Source organism: Cupressus sempervirens, chromosome 4 (genome assembly GCF_028749045.1).
Source record: "Cupressus sempervirens isolate cs-2001-9-10 chromosome 4, ASM2874904v1, whole genome shotgun sequence".
NCBI classification, from domain to species: Eukaryota; Viridiplantae; Streptophyta; class Pinopsida; order Cupressales; family Cupressaceae; genus Cupressus; species Cupressus sempervirens.
In genome coordinates, this window is record NC_143121.1 from 779,434,932 (window position 1) to 779,460,243 (window position 25,312).

General features: G+C 37.5%; 1 protein-coding gene across 2 annotated transcripts in view; it reads right to left on the reverse strand.

Annotated features, from left to right (window-relative positions):
• The window catches only part of MRE11 (DNA repair and meiosis protein (Mre11)), a 227,214-nt gene that overhangs the window by 158,699 nt on the left and 43,203 nt on the right, over positions 1 to 25,312 (reverse strand). The window lies entirely within an intron of this gene.

Sequence of the window (25,312 nt, forward strand, 5' to 3'; positions counted from 1 at the left end):
CAGTGGTGTAGATGATAGCAAAGTCATATGACTTCTTTTGTACTTGCAATTAGTCATGAGTCAAACCCTTGGGATTGAAAACAATTCAAAGTTAACCACAATCGCAAGCTGAATTCAAAAGAAGTTTTTTTTTTTTTTTTCAAATATTTATGATAGCCTATAAATATAGTTCAAACAATACTTAGTTCCTTACAAGGAATCTGGACCAACCGCTACTAAGACTTAGCTGCTTACAAGGAATATAATACTTGGCTAGTTTAGAACAAAATAATTTAGATAACAACTTAAATTCTTACTAGAAGCTAAATAGTGGAAAAGGAAGAGTTGTTAAAAGTAAAATTCCACTTTCTAGTGACTTTAAGAATTTAATGTTGGGTCTCCGCAATGAGAATCCATCAAATTTCCTTAGAATTGAGTGCACGCCCCATACAGAAGAAACCATACCGCATGAATTAAAACCATGCAGCAAAATTATAGGAAGAAATTCAGAAATATTGGATGCAAGAATCATGTTCAAGGTGCAGACAAGTGACTGTGAGTCACCCATTGTCGTCTCTTTAGAAAAGAAAGCCAACCAAACCCGAATTTGTGTAGGCTTCAGATGTCTAAATGTCATCACAATCAAGGACCCTTCCCCATTCTATTCACTGACAACATATTGGAAGAAGTGGCCAGGTACAAGATGTACTCATTCATGGACGGGTTTTCTGGCTACAACCAAATTAGTATCATCCAGGAGGATAAATTGAAGACTGCATTCGTCACGTGTGCATACAAACCTATGCCCTTCGGGCTATGGAACACTCCCACCACCTTCCAGAGAATCATAGTCCATATCTTTAACAATATGTTGGTCAGAAATTTCAAAGGTTTCTTGGACGATTGGTCCATATACAACAGGGAAGAAACCCACCTCAATATGTTGCGGGAATGTATGGAATGATGTCGAAGGACACAACTAGCACACAACCCAAAGAAGTGCCAATTCATGGTACCACGGGGAAAGCTACTTGGGCACATAATTTGCAAAGAAGGATTGACATAGACCTGGATAAATTAAAAGTTATGATTGAGGTGGAAAGCCCAGAGTATGTGATGCGAGCGAAGTCCTTCTAAGGGGATGTCGGCTATTACCAATGGTTCATCCAAGGATTTGCAGATATCTTAACCATTCACCTGGAGAACTGAACAGGAAGAGTCATTTAAAGAACTCAAGTCCAAATTGGTAAGTGCACCTATTTTGGCATATCCAAATTGGGACAAAGAATTCCACGTAGACGTGGATGCCTCAAAATATATCATTTGTGCTATGCTAGCACAAGTCGGCACGGGAGGGTTGGACCATCCAATATACTTTGTGAGAAGATTGTTGTTAAGGGCTGAAAGGAATTATGGTACTACTACGAAAGAGGCGTCGAGCATGGTGTACGTCATCCAAAAATCTTCACACTGCCTACTTGCCACACCCTTCACATTCTACATGTATCACGAAGCATTCATGTCTTGGTAAACAAGCCCATCACACAAGGAAAGGGGAAGTCAATGACTACTACTCCAGTAACTCACATTCACAATCATCATACACCAAGGAATGAGACATATTATTACTGACTAACTGTCCAAAATAAAATCATGAGAGCCTACCAAAGGGGTGAACGAAGACTTTTTAGATGCTCAATGTTTCAGATAGCAGTCCTCCCTTCCTTGTATGAGCATATTGGCCAATATTTGTCCACTTTCACCCTCCCTGGGGAGATGCCACTAGGATAAAGGAGAAATATTGTGTTGAAAACTAAAACATTCCGACTTGTTAGCGGGTTGTTGTACAAGATGACACCTAACCACGTGTTACGCAAGTGTCATAGAGAAAGAATCTTGAGTGTACTAAGGGAGTCTCACAAAGGGTTGGCAAGAGGGCACATGAGGCTCCATGCCACCGCAAGGAAGGTACTACTCACAAGGTTGTGGTGGCCAACCTTGAACACAGATGTCCAAGAGTGGTACTTGAATGTGACAATAGCCAAAGGGCAACCAAGTTATTAAAGAGAGATTTCATGTCATTATTTCTCTCACAGATCAAGAAGTTCTTTGAAAGATGATGTTTGGACTTTGTTGAACCTCTGAAGGTAAGTGTTACACGATGATGTAGGCACATAGTGGTAGCCACTGAGTACTTCACAAAGTGAGCAAAGGCCAAGGCACTTTGGAATAACACAACACTAGCACAGCTCGATTTCTCTATAAGAAAATTGTGACACAGTTTGGTATACCCACATTGATTACATGTGACCAAGGGGTGCATTTTGTGAACAAGGTAATTTGGAGCACAATAGAACTGTAGATATTCCATAACTTGTCAAACGTGTACTACCCTCAAGCCAACGAGCCGGATGAATCTACAAATATATAAGACCTGTAGAGTGGAGCGAGGAGATTGGGAAGAGAGACTTCCAATTGTACTCTGGGCATATTGGATAACCTATAAAGTGACAATAAGGCACACAACCTTCCAACTCATGCACATGAAGGAGGTCCTAGTACTTGCAAAATATAGTATATTGGGAGATACAGAAAGTCTGAAAGAATGATTGTTTAACTTGTTTAGTTGGGAGATACAAAGATACAATGGGCTACCAAGGTGGCTCAACAACAGGGAAAATTTTGGCATGACAAACACCTCCGTCAAATGAATGTTTGGCTAGTACAATTAGTTTTGAAATACAATGGTGTCGTAACTAAATCAGCTCAACAAGTTCAAGATCCACTAGCTTAGACCTTATAAAGTAAGAGAGGTGGGAAAGAATGAAGCTGTAAAAATTACCACCGTGGACAAAAAACCGATTAAGGAACCAATAAATGAGTCCAAGTTGAAAATATACTGAGAGGAAAGCATAGACTGTATCAATCAACATGCTAGGATATGCCACTACAGGAGATTGGATAATTGGCCGAGATAAGGAGATTGACAAAGATCCAATAATCCAGGAAGAATCATATAGGCAAGTCCTAGACCAGGTCAAGCACATGATGGCTTTCAAGGAACGACTTGCGAGGATGCATGTGGAGGACATTACAATACCTAGAGCGCACAAATATCTTAGAAATGCATTGTTTGAGCCTTCACTCTATGGGTGAGGATTAATGAACATTGGAAATGGAAGGTACCCTATGAAGGCAAAAGAGAAGATTTTGTGGCCTATGAAATTGATTAGGAGGTTAAAGAACAATGCAAAATGCAACAAGCAGCCAAGGGTGAGATCTTGGAGGATGACTTGGAGGAAGATATTGCCTAGAGTATGGTGTCACGCTCTGACCATGTCACAAGATGGTAATAAAAAAAGATGAACTATTTATCTCGGGAGGAGATGGTTGTGGATAAACTTATCCAAAAATATGTTGTGGAAGGACAAAGAGTACCTTACCGCTACCCCGAATGCATCATGGAGAGTGATACTAAATCCAGTGGGACCCCAATGGTAAGCGGACAAGTTATATGGTACTACAAGTATGGAGGCAAAAACATTGATGGAAGCTATTAAGGAGTGAGACCAGAGCCTTTAGTGGACAAAATATTTGACTTTGAGTGCCTTGGATTTATTAGTGAAAATGAATGTTACAAAACACCCCTAGGCACTTGCATATGGCAATATGCCTTGGAGGTTAGGGTTTGATGTAATGAAGAAAGAAGCACCAAGAGGGAACGAGCCGAAGAGAACAAGGAATTTCAAAAGAAGCCAAGAGTTTGAGCAAATGAGGAGAAAGGGAAACAGATAATTAAGATGTGGATAAAACAATTTACAAAATTTAAGGGGAAGCATACCAAGGCAAAACAAGGAATAGAAGACCACTAATAAAAAGAAAAGGTATGCCATCTCTTAAAAAAAGAAAAATTATAAGCATTAAGGTTATGAAGCTTGTAATAAAAAGGAAAAGGGTTGAAAAAACAAGATAACAAACTCATGATGAAAAGATTAATATTAGGAGTTATAAAGAAAATAAGAAAAATAATGTTAAAAAGGAATTAAAGAAGAAAAAAATCATAAGGGAAAAACATAATTAGCCTTCCACATACAAAAAAAGGCACTATTAAAACCCTAACCGCAGGTAACTCAATAAAGGGACGAGAGACAAAAAAATTGAGCACACAAAAAGATCTTTGAAGGAGACAAAGTCATTGTAGAAAGTCATATGAACGAGGCAAGAGAACTATATGGTGCATCATACAATTAGGGCAAATGAAATAAGTAAAAGACGGGGAGTCATACAAACAACATCAAATACAATGTACAAAGAAGGGAGGAAGCATTGTTATACAGTATTTGTACAGAAGTTCAGAACTACATACAAAACAACAATGCAGCGTACAAGAGAAGTGGAAAGAATATACCATACAAAAGTAGGAATCTTGGTATGCAGGTCACAAAAATGCAGAGGAATGTACAGCAGTAGGAATCTTGGTTAAGGGTCAACAAACACAAAGGAATACACCATACAAAAGTAGGAATCTTTGTATGGGAGTCACAAAAACATAATTGTTCTATGCACCACTGTATTGTTTGTGTCCACTGTATTGTTCATGTCGAGAAAGGCTTTCATCCATACACCCATACAATGTCCAATAGCACTCCATTTGTATAGCATACACACCACCTTTAGGAAGTGGACAGAATTCCATAATTTTGATGATTCTACAACTGCGGCAAGCAAGGGTACAACAGAAATATTGGGGAGGGGTAAAATTAAATATAATTGGTAAAAGGAAGTTATGACATCCCTAAAAAGGGTAGTTACAACAATAGTTGGAAAACTCGCCAAGCCCCTTAAAAGTTTAATCGGGAAAAACTCAGTGATTTAAAAAAAAAAACTCGAGAAAACTCGAGAACCTAAAAAAACTGATGAAATTTAATTAAAAATACATTTATTTTGCAAAATTTAATAAGAAGATGCATCTAATAAGTTAATTAAAGAGAACACAAAAGAAACAAGCAGAGTTTAGATATATATAAAACCATAGTGGGTACAAAATTGCATTCTCATGCGGAATGCTCATGGCAGAAAGCAAAATAGTAAATAGTTTCAATCTGTCAAACCAGAAGTAAATACTAAAAGTCTAAATACATCAATACAATCACATCTTCCTCTTTTCAGCTGCACTAGCAAGAAAGCAAGGGGCTCTAGTCCTCAAAGAAGTGCCCCACATTAGGATAGGGCGTGCATTGCATGACTATGAACTGTGGTTGTGCCTCCTCGCTCAACATCCCTACTGACTGGCTCGGCATCCTGGAAGAGGATGTATCTCCTCCTATATGTGGCACTAGTAATGCCTCGTCCTCTGAGCTTGAATCATCATCGTCCCCATCCTCAATGTCATCCATTGTGGAATGAAAATCAGTTCCAACATCCCCCTCCATGGCCTGCCTCTCCAAATCAACGATTTCATCTGGTATAAACAATGGACGTGGCTCCTATGTTGTCCAATCAGAATAAGGATTTATCTCTTCCAGATCAAATGGACCAGGTAGTGCTGAACTCTGTGCCCTTTTTATGCGCACCTTAAAATTATAGTGCACATAAACAAGGTCATTAGGCCATTTTTGAGTTATTCTATTTCTTTTCTTTGTGTGGATGGACTCAAATAAGCTCCAATTGCGCTCACAATGGGATGAGCTACAAGGTTGGCATAGGACTCTGAGAGCAAAATTCTTTAAATTGGGGGTATTGCCACCCCAACTTGCCCACCAAGCATCTATAAAACAAAATATAAAAAGTTATAAAGCAATGAAAAAAGATAATCAGAAACACAACTTATTAATTTGCAGAATTTTTAAAGTTTGACGCTTTACCTGATGCGTGAGTAGATCTTGCTCTCTTTGCTAGCATAGAAGAGAACAAATTACCTCTCAATTCCACATAGACTTGTTGTTCGGTCACAACAAGGTCTCTCTCTGCATCATTGGATATCATTCTCTCAATGCATTTAGAGAGACCTTCCATGACCTCTCCGTTAGGATCTGAGTCGGAATCATCAGCCCTAAAACAAATAGAAATTAATATCAAGTCTGACTACACAACCTTAAAAAGTAAAGTAAAATAAAGTCTTAGTAAAATCTCAAATTCAAGGACAATCATAGTACCTGAATTTGGGGTTGAGGAAGTAACCTGTTGCATGAATGGGTTGGTGGAGCATATTGTTCCACCTCCTATCAATTATTTCCCAAATGGGGTCAAATCTGAGTCTGTCCCCATGATGGTAATTTCTGACAGCCTCTTTGGCCCTATCCATGGCCTCATAAAGACCTTCCATTGGGGATTGTTGCCCATCACATATGCACAAGACTCTAACCAGGGGCATAGACATCTACATTTGATATTTGAAAAATACAAATTAATTAATAACATAGTAAGTTATGAATTAATAATGAAACTTGAATCAACTAAAAATATAATGTTTTGATTCTTGAAGTTACCTCCACAATCTCCTTAGCGTTTTCAAAAAAAATATCATCAAAGACTATATGTGCCATAGCCTCTCCTTCGGGCTTCTTTGAGTAAGATGAAGCAACCCAATCAGCACACACAAACATTTGTTTCAGAGCTAATATGTGGTCGAGAATACTTTGCAACGTCAAGAACATGGTTGCAAACCTTGTCATAGCGGGTGTCACCAAATCTTTGCCTTTAGTGGTCTTTCTCATCAAACTGAGAACCCATGGGTGATTATAGATATATTTGGTGACTTGCCTAGCATCTTCCAAGTTTTTCTATGTCCTTTAAAAGAAGGTCAAGGACATGTGCTACACAAGGTGACCTAAAAAAGTGTCGGATGCCTCTCTTGGAGGATTCTACCTAAAAGATTTGTAAAAAATCAATAATTAGTTACAAACTTTCCATATTTACATCAAATCTAAATTGAATAATACCATAGCATTACATTCATGATTCATATTGAACATAAAAAATTAAATTTACTTGCTGCCATCTATGCTGCTGCATTATCTGTGATTATTTGCACCACATTCTCTAGTCCCACTTCCATGACAACATTCTCCAACATTAAAGCTAATGTGTGTGCATTTTTCACTTTATTGGAGGCGTCAACAGATTTCCAAAACACCACATCATTTTTGCAAGCAACCAAGAAATTAATAATGGTTCTACTTCTTCCATCTGTCCACCGATCAGATAAAATGATGCAGCCATACTTCTTCCACTCTTTCTTTTGGTCTTTTATCAATACTCTTGCCCTACCAACCGCATGGTCAAGCAACCTACAAAATTTAGGTGTAATAAAGTGCTAGTAAAAAATAGGAAATAACAATTAAAATTTAAAATATAACAATGAACTGAAGTGAATCACAATTATTTACAATTACTAAATAGTAAAATACTAACCTTCCACTCATCCTTGCGAGTAGGTGGCTTGTACCCTTTGCCCGATATTGAAATTGCATTCACCAAATTCAACCAATAGGGACTATCAGCCCCATACATTGAGATATTGTTAAAAAACCAAAAATCAATTGTTGCAATATCAGTTTGCTCATGCACCTCCTTGAACCATCCAGTGCCCTCTAATGATGGTTGTGATCCAACTATGTTCCTAGGCACAAAATAACTCCCTATCCCTGATGTGGATGGTGATGAAGAACTAGGAAATGTAGAAGAAGTGAAACCGGCAAAAGAGGCATTTTGTTTGCCGATCCGTGGGCCACGAAGATATCCTGGTATGTTCTCAAGTGCTTTTTCTTCCTCTTGCATATCAAAAAGAGCTCCTTGAGATTCAGCTATGGCTGCCCTCATAGCTAATTTTGCCCTCTCCCTATTCAATTTTTTCTCTTTAGCAGCTGAAAGTAGGGCATTGATGAATCTTTTTTCTTCTTCAGTTACCTTGAGACAAGGATTTGAATCATGTTTCTTTATGCCTGCAAGGTGATATTTTAAGCAGCTTATGCCTCCAGAAATAAGTCTCTCACATGGAATGCATATAACCTTCCTAGGCTCATTTGGAGCTTCATAGGCATACCACCATGCCTTATCTCTTGCATTTTTAGGTCGAGTGCCTTTATATCCAGATGGGCATGGTGTCTGTGGCCACCCTTCTTGCAGGTTTGTCATTTTTTTTAATGCATAACCGCTGCCCTACATATAAATTTATAGAAAAAAGAATAAACAAAGTTAGAACAACTAAGGTTTGTTTTTAGAAAATCTTACATATTCTTCAAAAAAAATTGTCAAACATAGAGTTGAATGGCTTTCAAATGATTCAAACATAGAGTTAAACTGTTTTTAAATGATTTGAAATCATTTACAAACAACAACAAAAACAATAGAACATTTGTTAAAACTATACAAAGTTTTCAAGCTATGATAAAAGAAACATACCTGGAAAGAGATTTGTCTTCTAAAACTGGTTAGAATCCTCTAAAATCCACTCAAATCCGCCTTGAATCACTTGTAATCAGCTAAGAATGCCTCCAAAGCTTCTTCTCTCCACACCTCAAGGCTCTAGAGAACACAAATGCAACAGACAATGAAAAAAAAAGAGTTTTTGCCCTATTAAGCCGTCATAGCCCACAGGTGTTAGTGTAGTTTTTTATTTTTTCCTATTTTGCTAAGTTTTTCCTACACTTTTAATAATCTCGCTTAGGTTAATAAAGCATGTCTTATTAGGTGAATGGTTGTGAGGTGTCACCTTCCTACATGTGAGCATCCATTAGCTATCTTGGGAAGATACTTTGCTATCTTTAGTCCGATAGATGGTTGCTCCTCATTGGTTGGTGTTGCCACCTCCTCCCTCTTCCTAGCCTATATAAGCATGCTACCTGGCTTATATTTATATCTCTTATTTTTGCATCCTCTTAATGCTATTTTGTTTCCAGCATTTGCATTACTCTCTTGGAGACTAACTCTATGATGCTATTTTGATTTTGTATCATTTGCATTCATAGTTTAGATACTTACTCTTTGCACTAGTTTTCTGGGTTATTAATCTTTTCAGATTCTAACATGGTATCAAAGCTTTTCTATGTGCAAGAGTAAATTTTAGTTTCTTTATTTGAGAGATTCGGGGAGGGCAAATAAACTTTATTGTAGTTTTTTGAAAAACGAAGTATGCTCTTCTCTTGCATCTTTGGATGATCCTGAGAATCAGAAAAGTTTTGATAAAAATAGTTTTTCTCTGAGGTTTCAATCTCAAATCTGACAACCAACTTGCATATTTGGAGTTTTCAATCAATTTTGCAGGTTCCAGCATGCCATTGATGGACTTGAGAAGCTGATCCAGCATTTGCATGTCATATTTTGGTTGCTGGGGTCATTTTTTAATTTTTTGAGCCGGTTTTTACTGTTAAAGGCGTCTGATTTACACTACAGCAACATCTTCTGTACATTAGCAAGAAAAACGCTTTCTGGGTTTTGTTCGCAGCCCTGAAAAACCATCTGGGTATCTTTTAGATTTTGCATGCAAGCTATATATTTTTCAGAATCGAGCATGCAAAGCTACAGCCATACCCCTCTCTGCTGGCAGTCACAGATTTGAATGCAATTTTTCTTCAAATCAGGAGATCAGCAAATTTTCGGAGCACTTTCAGCCCAAACGGACATCACCATTAGATCCGGAAGGCCGTTTGCAGTCAGGATTCATACAAAACTTTTCGATTTTGGACACAGAGCATTTTTGGAGATTTTTTAAGCCTCCAGGGTCGCTGCCGTACGGATCGTACGGACGCAGAGTCGAAAAAAAAAATTTAAAAAAATATAATTTGGGCGCTCAGCCGGGTGGCCACCCAGCAGCCACCGATGCACCACCCTACGGCCGCCACCGCGCAGCTCACCGGCCGCTGCCACCGGCAGCGCCACCGCTGAGCTGCTGCGGCTCGGCACCGCCCTTCGACCACCTCCGCCGGCGGCGCATCTTCAAACCACCGCTTCGACTACCGTCCGCCATGTCAGCACCCTGCTGTCCGACAGGTGTCCCCTCCGATAGCCGTGCAGTCTCCGTCAGCGTTGCAGCCACTACAGGGGTGACACGTGGACCCGCCACGTCACCCCTGCCACGTCGATTTTGCCACGTGGACCTGCCACGTGGCACTCTTTTTGTGGCGACGGCCTCCAAGCCGTCAATTTTAATCGTGGCTTTTGCTGACGTCAACATGACGTCATCCTGCATCAGCACCTTCTTGCACCTCTCCTAGGGTCATTTTGGACCTACCTTTGATTTTTTGGCCATAACTTTTGCATACGGAAGTATTTTTCCGATCCGAAAGAAGCGCCGGAAAGCTGGTTCTGAGACGGAGATGCTGGTACAAGTGTTTTTGAATTTTGATGCAGTTTGGTTGCCTGTTATGGCAGTCAAAGCCGGATGTTCTATTTTGCACTCCGGGAGGCGTATCTTGAGCTTCCGATCTCCGATTTTGGACTTCTTTATATCGCTGGAAAGCTCTTTCTATGCTCTTTCCAGTGATGCTGGTTGTTCCAGATTCTATTCCAGACACATCCTATTCAGTCTTTTGCGTTTTAGCATTCTGGTGGATATTCTGTTTGTTTCAGGTCCAGAGATCGATTTTGTTGCTTCAGTTGCTTCGTTTTGGGCTTTACCTTCTGTTGTTTCAGCCTTATGTTTTTTGTGATCATTGTTGATATTCATTGTAAGCATCTTTATGCAACGCACTGAGATAAAGTGCCACTCTTGCATTTCGGGATCCTTTTCATCATTGTGATTCATTGTACTCGCACTATTATATAAAGTGCCATAGGGGGGATAGTTGTTTGCCGCTTATAGGCCCTCTTTCTCTAATTCCTCATGCAGTGTCGATGACACATGCCTTTATTTGTGTTTGTACCTCACTCTCGATGTGTTTGGCTCCTGTGTTGTAGGAGATTTTTGGCCCATCTTTTCAACTACCTGTCACCTCACCTACCTTAAGGGGAGGTTATATTGTTGTTCTATGCTTCTTTGGTTGATGGTTCATGCCTTCTATTTCCATGGAGGTTCTATAGATCAGCATTTTAACAAAGTTTTGCGGTTCTTCATGCTTCAGTGATGCTGCTTCTTCATGATCACTCCTTGTTCCTGTTTTAAGGGACAATTTCCCTAGCGGGAGACTTCTTCAGTTCTTCACTAGGTTCTTACCTCTTTTTGGGGGAGGGTTTTTCCCATGTGGTTTTCTCTCTTTCCCCCCTTTCAGAGGTTGCATCTTCTTGCATTGTACTTGGGTACCTATCATGGCCTCGTTGTCGGGACCCATTTCTACATCCACCTAAGCTCCACTTATGGAGGGGTGTTAGTGTAGTTTTTTATTTTTTCCTATTTTGCTAGGTTTTTCCTACACTTTTAATAATCTCGCTTAGGTTAATAAAGCATGTCTTATTAGGTGAATGGTTGTGAGGTGTCACCTTCCTACATGTGAGCATCCATTAGCTATCTTGGGAAGATACTTTGCTATCTTTAGTCCGATAGATGGTTGCTCCTCATTGGTTGGTGTTGCCACCTCCTCCCTCTTCCTAGCCTATATAAGCATGCTACCTGGCTTGTATTTATATCTCTTATTTTTGCATCCTCTTAATGCTATTTTGTTTCCAGCATTTGCATTACTCTCTTGGAGACTAACTCTATGATGCTATTTTGATTTTGTATCATTTGCTTCATAGTTTAGATATTTACTCTTTGCACTAGTTTTCTGGGTTATTAATCTTTTCAGATTCTAACAACAGGCTACAGGAACCGCAAGTTTTTCCTTAAAACTCACCGATTACAAGGCAGAGGTAGATAAGATTATCTTTACACCCACTTTTAATCTAAGGGATTCTGAACCTATTTTACACACTATGGTGTATGGTAATGACAGAAATGCACACAAATCCACCATCTGATATGTTGATCAAATAGTGGTGATATCCTACCACCCAAAGATTTCAAAAAAGATATTTAGTATGCCAAACTAAGGGCATTCAACAACCATGCCCCCTCTTTGAAAATGTTTGCAAAAGAAAAGAAATTGTTACTTAAGCGTATATGTAGGCAAAACCTCGCAAAGAAACATTGGGACAACCAATGGAGTAACAGTAATAGCAAGAGGTTGAAGAGATTCTTTATAATTTCCCATAAATGGAGACGTAGAATGGACTTGCTAAAATGCAAGCTTACAGGAGCTACCACGGCATCAGATATTGGTATATGGAAGTTAAGGTTGATGAATGGCTTGAATAATAATAGGATTTGCCCGTTAGAGAAGAAATTATAAGAGAAAGCATGGGTTAGCAGTTAGAAACATCTCGGACTCCAATTTAGCAAGGACTATTGTTCCTAATGTGTTTCTTAATGCAGATTTGATGATGGCCATTGCAGAGATGTATAACCTAGGACAAAACAAGCCTTATCCCATGATCGAAAGGTGATGATCAAGTTCACAAGGAACAACATTGAAGAAACATTTAGATTAGAGACTAACAGAGATGATGGCCTTTTGATCAAAATCAACTGCACTGTGATTTTAAAAACTGCTAGTAGCATAGAGGTAAAATTCCTCTACATAGACAAAAAACATGTATGAAAAGCAAAAAGCACCTTGAATCCTATTGATTCTCCTCCATACCGTATTCATTTATTTGCTCAGGAACATTTTGTGCCTTGTGTTGGCTTGTGATGATGTAAGGACCAGCATCTATAATTGGATGGTGCTGATATGTTTAGATATTCAAGGAATGGATGCACATAGAAGCTTTGGTTTTGTAGGAACATTGGCTGACTCCACAGTCATCAAACTAACCATGGGGACACCTTCCAACAAGTGAATGCACATTAGACAACCATAAACAAAACCTAAGAAATCTAGTTTCTCAATCTATTAGCTACTGCACATAAACAAGCTTGACTCCTAGTAGCCCTCACAGATGACATATCTGGCCTTAACTTCTAACATAGACCAGTTCTTCCCAAACCCAGCATAGATTTAGATACCCTTTTAGGACACACAAAAAACATATACAAACTGATCATATGATTCCTTTGGAACACTTAATTCAACAAAGGACTAATAATATACAGCCTAGGCCTAATTAGGCCTCTTTGTCAAAGCAACTTATTGAAGGTTTAAATCTTATTGGAGTTTGTAGCTGCGATAGAGATCTTTATCTTTGGGCGTTAATCCATTATAGTCACCTTCAGCTAAAAAGGATGTTTATGATAATTGTAACATTCAATTTAATGACATGTCATTCAACATGCATTAAGGCATGAAAATACGAAGAGTTGTAATTGTAATAAACAGTCACATTTTAAGAAATTGAAGAGACAGATGATTGGAACATGAAGAGTCTCTCTTTAAGTTATCTATATCGCATCAAGCGATAGGCATTGTACACTTGATTTTATTATCAATAAAATGATATTTTGTTATGTGACGCTGGGTTTTTCCCTTCATTCTCGAAGGGTTTTTCCAAGATAATTATGTGCGTCTCTTGCATCTTTTTTGGTTATTCGTTATTGTTGTTTATCTGATTTCTAGGCTTAAAATCCAACATGGTATCAGAGCTTAGTTAGATAACAGGCATGAGAAAGTATTGCTTTTTGTTTTAATTGTATTCCAGATTGCATTATCTATGTTTTCATTATGTAAGTAGCTGCAAGTGAGTTCTATCTATCTAAGTACTGCTTTGTGCATCATTTCCTCTTCTAATATTTGTCTATAGCTCGTCCAGAGCACTCTTGTATTTGAATTTATTATTTTAAGTATTATTGGAATCATGTTTTGTTCCTTGGCTCCATGCCTTCACTTTTCCCTCCAATTCCAATTTTTTTATGTCTTCACTTCTATCAGCACCATGTTTTCAGTTGCCATGTGACATCTCGCCATGGTGCGATTGCATTTTTTTTGTACTGCATCTAAGTTCATTTCTTGTTTGCACTAGTTATTATGTTGTGTCAGTATTGGTGGTTCAAGTTTTATTAATATTTCCTGTATGTGCCTCATTTATTTTTCTAACATCCGTCGCTTGAATATGAAACGTCATTTTTTCCTTTGTTTCCTGTTAATCTTATGTTGTTTGTTATGGAGGGAGCTCCCGCGTCAATCTAACATCTTTGTATCTATATTATGTTTTAGGTGGTCTCCTCTACGACTTCATCTTTTAATTCATCTATGAGAAACCGGGAAATGATGTTAACTCGCCCATTTTTGCAGAAGGGAATATGTGCCAATGTCATGGCCCTAGTTGTGGGAGCCTAGGCCGATGGATATCCTACAGAGACTTCTCATTTATGACTGTCTCTGACTCCATTAAACCCTATCGTAGGGTGCCTCCGCCTCCTTGTTGTCGATGGCACTCTCTTCTTCTTTGCGGCCATTGCATTCTACACGACCATCTATTTCGTTTGGCCTTCTCAGCAACAAATGCTAGTCATCCGCCTAAATCTCTTTCCAGACTACGATAATTCTAACATCGATTACAAATTGTGCAGTCAAGTTGTCATTTGGCTAAGCTAATATTCTAGATGAAAGGTAGGATAGGTTAAAGGATCGCGTCTTTGGCTTCAATCAGTGTGCAATGAGAATTTTCTACAGCATCTTGAGAAGAGGTCACAAGGCTTATGTACAATACATTGATGGGATAAACATTGTTGTTGTTAATCTTAAAGGCCATTTTGGCTTCTACCTTGTGATAGATACAAAGAACAATATAGAGAACATAACTTTATGAAGTTGCAAAGATAAGTATTGTATGGTTATATTTTATTAACTGGCCTAGTACGCAATTTTCATTGGTCTCAATGATAAGATGACATTATGAATTAATTTATCTCTCTTCATTGCCAAAGATGCAACAAGAAGATATGAGGATATTGCATTGATGATTCATATTTGCGTTTATAGGGAGCTCGTAATTCAGAGGGAGACGTTCAGCCTCGAAGGGAGGTTACATGATATATTTGAATATGGCGATCAAAGATATTTCTATTAAGAGGGAGTGCTTATGGAATCCCTATAATTTTTATACATATTGTTAATCTTTTGATATTATAGATTTTGAGACTCTTGATGGAAATGAGTCTTAGTTTAGAATTTCTTGCTAAATATGAACTTGTATTCATGATAGTTATAAGGTCAACCTAATAACTCTTTCACTCTGGGAGTGAGCATCATGTTGAAAGAGTCCATGATGACATCATGTTGAGAGATTTTGTGATGGGAGTTAGAAGTCATGTTGAAGAGATCATGACTGGATCATGTTGAGAGAATCCATGATAAAATGTTGGTTGTAAATCTTACTAACTTGTCAAGTTGAGAGATTCCATATCAGCATCATGTTGAGTGAGTCTATGATTTTTCAAGTTGAGTGATTCCATAATTATTAACAAATTGTTTTCTTAGTGTCATGTTGAGAGATTCCATGACATCATCACATTGAGAGAGTTTGTAATGAAAGTTGATTGTGTTTCTTGTAGGATTTTCATGTTCAGTGATTCCATGAAATTTTATAGGATCTATCTAATTAGATTTTATCATTGACATTTTGGTTTCAGCCTTGTGTGATTGTTCAACTAAAGATCTCTCTCTGGCTAAGTGGGAGTGTTGGAGTTTGAAGCTGCGAAAGAGATCTTTATCTCTGGGCGTTATTCCAATATAGTCACCTTCATCTAAAAAGGAAGTTTATGATGATTGTAATATTAAATTTAATGATATATGTCATTCAACATGCATTAAGGCATGAAAATACGAAGAGTTGTAATTGTAATAGTCATGTTTTAAGAAATTGAAAAGACCTGGTTGGAATGTGAAGAGTCTCTCTTTAAGTTATATATATCGCATCAAGCAATAGGTATTGTACACTTGATTTTACTATCGATAAAATGATCTTTTTGTTGTGTGTGGTTGGGTTTTTCCCTTCATTTTAAAAGGTTTTCCCAGGATAATTATGTGTGCCTCTTGCATCTTTTGGTTATTCGTTATTGTTGTTTATCTGATTTCTAGGCTCAAAATCCAACAAATCTAAACTTCTAAATTGCACCCCAAGGATTGTATAAAGTCTCAAATTAACTAGATCAACCAATGTCATGGTTCCGAAGTAACATTTGTTAATCCTATATAACTCTGATAACATAACTGATTTGGACTGTAGATCGTACAGATCTAGCAAAGCATTGATATCCTTAGAAAGGATACAGCCTATTAAATACCTTATAGTTTTAACCTAATCGACGCCTTTCTTGGAGCATTTAATAATGTTCTAAATGGTATAGTTATTGTTAGTATATTTACTAACTAATTTGTTTATCCTTGAGACGCCGATCTAGGCAATATACTCATTGGTATGTGTATAGGGCAAACCTAGAAAGAGTCATGTCCTTTCTAAGGACATGCCTCTTGGGTGCCTTATAAGTAAGAGGTAGGAATGTGAATAAAGGACACACGAATACAATAAGTCTGCTCCTTTAGCATTCACTGCCTCATTCCACTTACTAGCAGAATTAGTTATATAGTTGCAAAACTATACATCAGCCAAAGGATACTGTATATATCATTTGGTATTGATAAAGACCATCTTCACCAAAGTATAAAGGCTTTATATCAGATTTGGTTGTTCAGAATTTGCAGAAACGTTACAACATTTGCTCCTTGTTTTACAAAACCCTTATCACTACACTGTCAAATAGGCAAAAATACATATGCTCCTTGTTTAACAAAACCCTTATCACTACACTATCAAATAGGCAAAAATACATACGTTGCCCGCCTAGGGAATCATCATTTTAACTGCAAACGACTTTCACTAATGCAAGTCATATAATATGAAATTACACTCCTTAAACCTTCATCAAGCCAATTTGCAAGCAATCTTAATGATGGGAAGTTCATGAATTCATTTTTTTTGCATTCAAACCCTCACTTCAAGGGTTTCAAACATGGTTGCAATAAAAAGGCAATATCTCCCTTAAAATTTCATGAAAATTTAAGAAACTAGAATCAAATTAAAATTTACACCATTCTCCATTATTCAAACTTCAAAGTCCTTCTTAGATCATTTTAGCACCATAAAACATCATACTATTCACTATTACACTAACAAAATCATGAGATAAGATAAGATAATAATATTAATGTCCAACAAGAGACCAACAAGGGTCTATGGCACTGAAAGGTACAACAGTATAGTGAAGAAAAATAACCAGCAGGAACACCCAATGGTGTCCATAAAAAAAAGTGCTACAAAAGGGAAAACAACCAAAACAAAAAGAGAAGGACCATCAGTCCTTTCTCGGTACAAAGAAATCGTGTACATAGGTATAAGGATTAGAACGAGCAAGGGTCTGGGCCCGGCTCTGCATAGCAGTAGGGGTAGGGTATTGCTGTCTAAGGAACCCATGCCGAGGTCTGACCAATCTGGTGTGTCTAGAGACGAGCGGATGAGGTTGTTTCCTATCCTCAGAAGTGGGCATGGGTGGAAAGAAGTTTGTGATGAGCTGATCCAATTTCTAGTTATGAGGGAACCAAAGCTGTAAGGTGTGATCTCTAAGCTGGGAGGTCTCCCAGAGGTAGAGCGCTAAGCACCTCTGGTCCGAGTAACTAAAAAATGCCAAGAGGGATCTGCAGTCTCTGAAATGGAAGTGAAATCTGCCTTTGATCTCATAGTAGATGGGACACCTGAAGATAAAATGGGTCTTTGCTTCCGTCTCAGATAAAGTGCAAAGGCGGCACACTCGTTCCTCTCTGATCAGGTGATCAATCTGACAACAAAGTCAGTGGGCTCTGACTCTAAAAGACCCCAAGGCGATACGAAGAGCATGACACCAACGACGCCATGATATTATTTATTAAATTCAACTTAAAACTAGGGGGCATTACAATCCACACTTCCTCAAATTGACAACCCCAATCCTAAAATGACAATTTCAACTTTAAGTTAAAACTGTAATACAAAACTTATCATCTTGAAAATAGTTCATCATGTTATTCAAACTAAAAATAAATTAATATATAACTTATCTTAATGTTAGCATTGTCAGATTTCCACAATCCATTTTTCAAATGAAATTTTGCTTCTGGATTCAATTGGGTGTTTGTTTTTAGCATCAACATAGAGTGTGATCCATCATTACATTCTTACATTCTCTCATCTTTCTAATATATCACAGAGTGTGATCCGAAACGTTGATGCTAAAAACACACAGACAATCGAATCCAGAAGCAAAATTTCATAATCTTAATGTATTGTAGCACTTCCTCCTCCCCTCTCAATTATTGTCTCATCCCACAATAAGTCCTAACGAGTAAACCTTATAATTTCTCAGAGACTTTTATTTTCCTCAAATCTTATGGATACCCTTTTAGAATGTATATATCTCTTAGTTCGCAGTAGACTTTATCTCATCCCAAGCCTCTGTGGATATCCTTTTAGGATTATCCATCTCCATTGAATCCTTGAACAGACTTCATCTCATCCCACGGCCATTAAAGACATAATCTCTACTCTGTACTGGAGTGTCTTAACAGTTCTCCCATAATCACAGCGTAGTAGGGCCCTACTCGCAGTTCCCTCTTGACTGCTATTGTGATCCCTCGGCAGTTCTCCCTCAACTACTTCTACATAGGGTTCCCTTAGCAGTTCTCCCTCACTTACAACACAGTAGGGTGCCCTTATGCAATTCTCTCTTAATTGTTGCTCTAATGGGGTGCGCTTCACGATTCTCCCTTAATTGCAGCCTAGGTCTCTTCTACAATAGGGTGCCCTAGCGGTTCTCCCTTAATCACAAAACAGTAGGGTGCCCTTATCGCGGTCCTCTCTAGCATGCTACTGCAATAGGGTGGCAACGTGATTCTCCCCTAATTGCAGCCTTGGGAAGGTGCTAACAATAGAGTGCCTTTAGTGGTTCTCCCTTAATTGTCACTATTTCCCTTTTATATAAATAATAATAAAATTAAAATTCATAATTATATTAATCACATATTTATACATTACCAATCTTTTTAGATTATTGTCAAAACTATGGTTGAGCCTCTTTGAGACTTCACTAGCCTTTGATTTTATTCTTTCATATGAATTATCTTATCTTTTCCTAACCAACCGACCATTATATATAAAAACTTTAGAATATGGATAATGTACTCATGTTTTTGGTAATCAATAAAGTAATAACATTTCCTCACCCTTTAGGTATTCTGGTACTAGTAATGAATGTTATGTTGGTACAGTTGAATCCATGCTATATTGTTCTATCTATTATGCATTGATAACCATTCTACAAATGTTCTTATCAAATCACCTTATACTTTCCCTTCTTTAGTCAAATAGAATTACTTGTTCAATATGATTTCAGAATCTAAAGGCTAATATTGTATTATTATTCCTTGTTTCCTTCTTAACAACATTAGCATATATCTTTCCTTCACAATTCTTCTTGGTCATATAAGATAGGTCTGACTCCCTATAAGATTTTTTATTGCTTATATAATTCAACGGCTTAACATACTCATTACCATGACTTAATATTTACATCAACCTTCCTTCAATGGTTTCCTAGATTAATATCTATCATTCAATGTCACTGTCTTAGCCCATAATATTATCTCCCAAATGATTCATATCTGATCTATCTTCAATGATAAAAATGACTTGTTGACTATCCTTCTGCCTTTGTATTTGCTCAAAAGGTACTCATTAATATTCCTTGATCTTCTACTCGCTGGTCTACTTGCTTTCACTTTCTATTTGTCATAAGATATTCTATTCATTGGAAGAGATCGTCTTCAATATTTAGTGAATGTGGTTCATTGATCTTGTGCTTCTTTGGGATTGGACGTTAATTATTGAGGCTTCCACTTCTATATGATCTTGTTATCACGAAAGTTGTTGACTTTAATAGTATATATTCATTGAGTTATCTCTATTGGCTCTTTCATTCCATCCTAAATGCTCCTATGTAATCTTTCACTGTTAATTGTAATATTCCTTGTTAAAGTATGAAATTCTTTTATAAGTGTCACTCAAAGAATGAATCGTTTGCTTGGGTCTGCAATCTAAACTGATCTACGTGCTCATAATTTCCTTGTTGAACTTTTAAGACTTCATTGGTAATTAATGACCTGCAATGCCCAGTCTCTAATAAGTCTTCCCTCCCTTAATTCATCGAATATTCTGTAGCTAATAGTTCCCAGCAATATATATACAATAAGAATATATGGAAAGTATCACCGCCGAGTATTACCGCCGAGTATTGAGATGATAACCAAGGCCTTTCTATTTATCACAGAATCAATGTAATCCTTTTATCTTTCCCCAGTGAATCCAGGACATTAATGTTGATTGGGATGCAGATGTTGATAGTCCATGGACCTTGTCGTAACCTGTATTCAATGTTCCTTCTCTGAAGTATCATTCAAGAAGTTGATCACTACCTCATATTGTTGTCAAATCCAATTTACTGCTCGTCTTTCCTTGCTTATCTGCTGCTGATACTGAATGAACTGTACTTTTTGCTGACTGGACTCATTATCATTTTCATCTTATAATTGCCCAATTCGCTTCCTTTAATTGCACAGTTCGGTGCTTAAATGCCCTAGTTGAGACCAATATTTGAACACCTTCCATCTTTGATCAATGCTTCAGATATATGTATTCTAAACAAATACTTCCCATTATTGTTGTCTTCCTACACATCTGTGCATTTGTGCTCTTCCTTTATGAAAATCAATGTTCCCAAATGTTCGATGCATTCTAAACTCTCTTCCCCTTCTGTATTTGCTACAACCTCCAATTTATATTAGCTGTCCGCCCCCATGTGCCTTCCAAAGTGTCTAACGCTGGATTAGATGTTTTCCTTCCTGCCTGTCGTGTATCAAGTATGTGTCATTAGCAGTTTTCTCTAAACAGAGAGGGCCCAATGAGGATAAACAGATCAAAATCTTTCCTTATAAATATATATCTAACAGTGATATTCAGATAATAGTCAGGAGTGCAATCTCTTCTGAGTTCGATTCCAAAGCTTTGTGATTCTTCTCTCCTATTCGTCTCCTGCTCTTCCTTAATATCCCGTGACATATCTGCTATCCTCTGTAATTGTGTATGCTTTTGACAGAAAGTTGCAGATCTTTACCTGCACTCTCTGCTTATTAGTATCTTATTCCATTCGCTGAATAGGATCTTCCCTTTTCTATTCAATTTCACAATATGTTCCCTGAGCTTATAATAATATATTTTGTGGTGTCCCTTACTATCTTTTCGGTAAAGTTTCTGCAAAATTCTGTTATGAATCAGACTTAGATTGTACCTTTTCTATGCTTGCTGTAGATAATCTTCAATATACAGTCTTGAATGAATGGAGAAATATAATTCTGGAAATGCTTTTAACTTCTGCAAGTCGTCTTAAGGCAATATTGATTAAGGAGCAGACTTGTGATTCTTGTGTGTCCTTAAACTTCAACCACACCCTTATTAAATATAGAGATCAAGGGGGAGATCAAGGGGCATGTCCTTACAAATGACATGTCCCTTCCAAAGTCGGCCTGGGATGCTCTTCTCAAAACCGGTAACTTTCCAAAGAACAATATTAGTTTAATACCTAAACTAACCAAATAGATTAGTTAGATATAAAACAAGTTATCTAAGAGATACGCCTATACCTATCAAGAAGGAAGACAAGTATATAGACCTTAGAAGGGATCTTATGCAAGAACAGATCAGTCTGATCTGTAATCAGATCAGTATGATTTAAAGTTATAGAATTAACATTTTCCCTTTCAAAATCCTTCTTATTTGATATATGCTTCTTGGAAAGCAAGAGACACCTTACTCAAAGGTTGCCACTTAAATTTATTTTATTTGTTAATTTGTTATTTTTATTAACATTATTTATTAATAAATCTTAAGGTTCTCATTTAATTATTGATCTCATTATTAGTCGTTATACCTAATATTATTAATTATTAATAATATATCCTTCTTGTATTATAATAATAATTTAAATAATAATTTACTTATTATTATTTTTGTTTACTATTATTTATCAAATTCAACTTTAAAATGGGGAACATTACAGCCCTCTACAATATATCTAAAAAAAGGATTTGAGGTAATCCCCACCAAATTGAATGAGTACCACATGCCTAATAAGCCCCACAGAGTTTATGGCTCGGAAGGTTTTATAAGGAGTGTATCCAAATGCTACCCCACATAAAGAAGAGTTGTTGGAGGACTGGATTAGGTATGCAACTGTGTACGAAGATGTGTTGAAGATGAGAGAGCTGGTACAAGATCCAATGTACAGAACATCAGAAGCAGAAGGAAGGTAACTATGCTACTGCCTATAGAATGGTTCGTACTTTTGAGTTGAGAGCGAAAAAAATGCTTGCTACACTGCACAAGGATGTTGGCAAGATACCACTTCCATATGTTGTAATTACCAAGGTTCAAGAGCCTAAGCTTGCTCCAATTGAAATTGACTCTGAGTCTTCCCCATCTTCAATTGGATTCCCCATTGGAGCAGCTTCACCACCTCCAAGCCTACCTTAATCACTACCATCTATTGTTGCAAGGCCAGCTCCTCATCCACCTTCCAGTCAAGAAACTCCTCAGCCACCTCCACAAGTTTCTTTGCCCCGACCAAGGAGTTTAACTGTCTCATCTAATAAGGCACCCATGGAAGCGCCTTTATCATCAAGCTTAGGGCTTTCTAGTAAAACAGAGAATCCCTTGGCAATTGTGGCTATCAGAACATTGGCCCTCGGCCAACCAATCCTATACACTTCGTATGAGGGTTTTGATACCCTCATCCAACCACCTCTGCCTCTCAATGAATTTGATACCCAAAAGACAATATGGCTTGAAGTGCCATCAACAGAGAGGCCCCTAACAGTCTTCAAGTTGGGAGGAAGTTTGACAAATGACATAAGAATTGAGGCCTGCAAAGAACTAATTTCAAATGATGAGTTCATTAAGAAAAAGGAGTTCAAACACTTTGTGCTCCTATAAGAAGCAAAGAGCTTAACTGCAAAGAGGGGTTAATTTTGAGAACTTGACTGAAGGATCAAGCACAGGTGAAAGATGAAGTGCTCAGCAAGGTTGAGGAACAAAAGGAAGCAATGACCCTGAGACAGGCAAAGAGATGATTGTTGAAAGTGGTGTCCTTTTAGATGGATGGGACATTTCTTTTGACAGCCTCACGAGGAGGCAAAATGTTGATTTGTCTAATCTTACTTCATATCAAGAAAAGAATCTACTCTTTAATTCTGTGTATGATGAAAGTTAGATGTCCTTGCTGTTGGTCTTTGTAGACTCAAGCCAAGAAACCTTTTATGGATAATAATCAAGATAAGTATTGTGACCAACTACTTCTTAAGAAGCCCATTGATTTCACAGGTGTGCAAGCAACTGGTTTAGTTGTGGATGTTGCACAGATCCATAGAGTTGCAGCTGGGGAACAAGAAAAAATTGCAGCCTTGGAGGCTAGAAATAAAATGCTGGAGCATTAGTTGCAAGCAATGTCTGGACTTGTCATTGAAGGGCCTTCTCTTGAGGAGGTAACAAGGATGAAGACTAAGATCTCTACCCTAAATGTTGAGACTGACAGGTTGAAGGAAAAGTTGGCAAAGGCCATCAGGGATGCTAAATGCACAGAGTCCACTGAGGATGCAGTTCAAATTCTTGTTGATGTCAAATCAAATGTACTTCCAAGAACTGCAGAAGAGGTATGGAGCGACTACCTAGAATTCTTGAATTTTTAATATTCACACTTGCAATGGCAGAGATTCTTTGCATGTTCCCTCTCCTATTTCAGCAAGTTGATCAGGGGCTTCAAGTTTTATTCAGGGATGTTTCCCTCTTGCCTTCTTCAAGACCTAGTGCCAAAATATGAGTGGAGATTCAAAGTTTTGTCTCAAGTGTTTTCAAAACATCACCTATATACAAAGATTATTGTGGTAAAACTATTTAATTTTATGGTTTAACCGATGGCTTCTAATAGATGGACAGAAGGTTACTAAGGTCCCAAAGACCTTTCTTGCTTGGGAGACAAAACTAGAAGATTTTGGAGATTTTGCACTTACAAGCATAAAGGAAGATGAAGATAGCGCACTCGTGGTTTTTGATAGTTATGTGGAGGATTTGGAGACTATTCATCAAAGATGGATTGGATTAAGGCAAACGCCAAAATCAGTGACAAAAACTATCTCCAGCATCTCCAATCTCTGCAGCAGTTCAAGAATGGAGGGTTGAATGTTTTGTGATGATTTTTGTTAACCCTAACTCTATGTTTTTGTGTTTTAAATTTTGATCCAGGAACTAGCCGTTGGCTTCTCGCAAGTTTTTCAAAACCTTAAAGATTAAAGAGCTCAGTCTTATTTTGATATGGGAATAATCTGATCCTATCTAGAGGATAATTTTCAATTGAAGAGGGAGATTTGACAGCAATTTGATATGGTTTAGGAGAGTAAATGCATATATTTTGCAAAGAACAATACAAGCTGCTCACTGTCATAATATTGAAGGAGCTATGGACACCTCATCAGCCTTTTTTGTCAACGTGATTATGCTCATAGAAGAATGTTTGCGAAGGTATCTGCACCAACTACTTCTCTGAAGACAAACAAAAGAATGCCTGAAAAGTTGTTGACGGGTTATATAGTGTTTTGTCTTTTAGCCTGATGGTGATTACATACTGCTGGGTAGATCTTTTTAAGATAGGCTGAAACTTCTTCCTTCCCTTGCATTATAAATGGGAATTCAGGGCCTCTTTTTGAGTTTGCTAGTTGTCTAATTGGTTAGTAGTCCCTCTCAGACAAAAATTGCATACTTGTAAATTCAGTTGATTAAGTGAAAGCATATCTGTTATTCTGGATATACAGTCCATATGATGCAATACTTTTTGTGAAAGCTTTTTGTAGTTGCAGAAACAACATGAAATCAAGCAGAATGATTTGCTATGGTGTCCTCTTATGTATCTCTCAGATATAATGAAATCAAAAATCAAGGGTTTTTGGTTTTTCAATTGCTCTGTGTTAGTGATTGTATGAGAGATTTTTGATGACATCTGAAGCAGAGATTAAATATTTCTTAAAACACTTGTATGAATCAGATAGTGTATGATTGTTGTAGAACATACACTTTGTTGTTATAATTGATCGATATAAGGTGTTGAGTCAGTGGATAAGTTTTTTTTTTAGTTGCAACTACATGAGTTTCCTGAATTGTGTTCTCATAACTATTTAGGCCCTAAATAAGGCACTGGTTTGAATTATCTTAGTAGCTTGCAGTATATCTTAGAAATCCAAAAAACGTTTTTTTTTCCAAGTATTTCCTTTCAGTTTTAGCTTTAGTGTCTTTA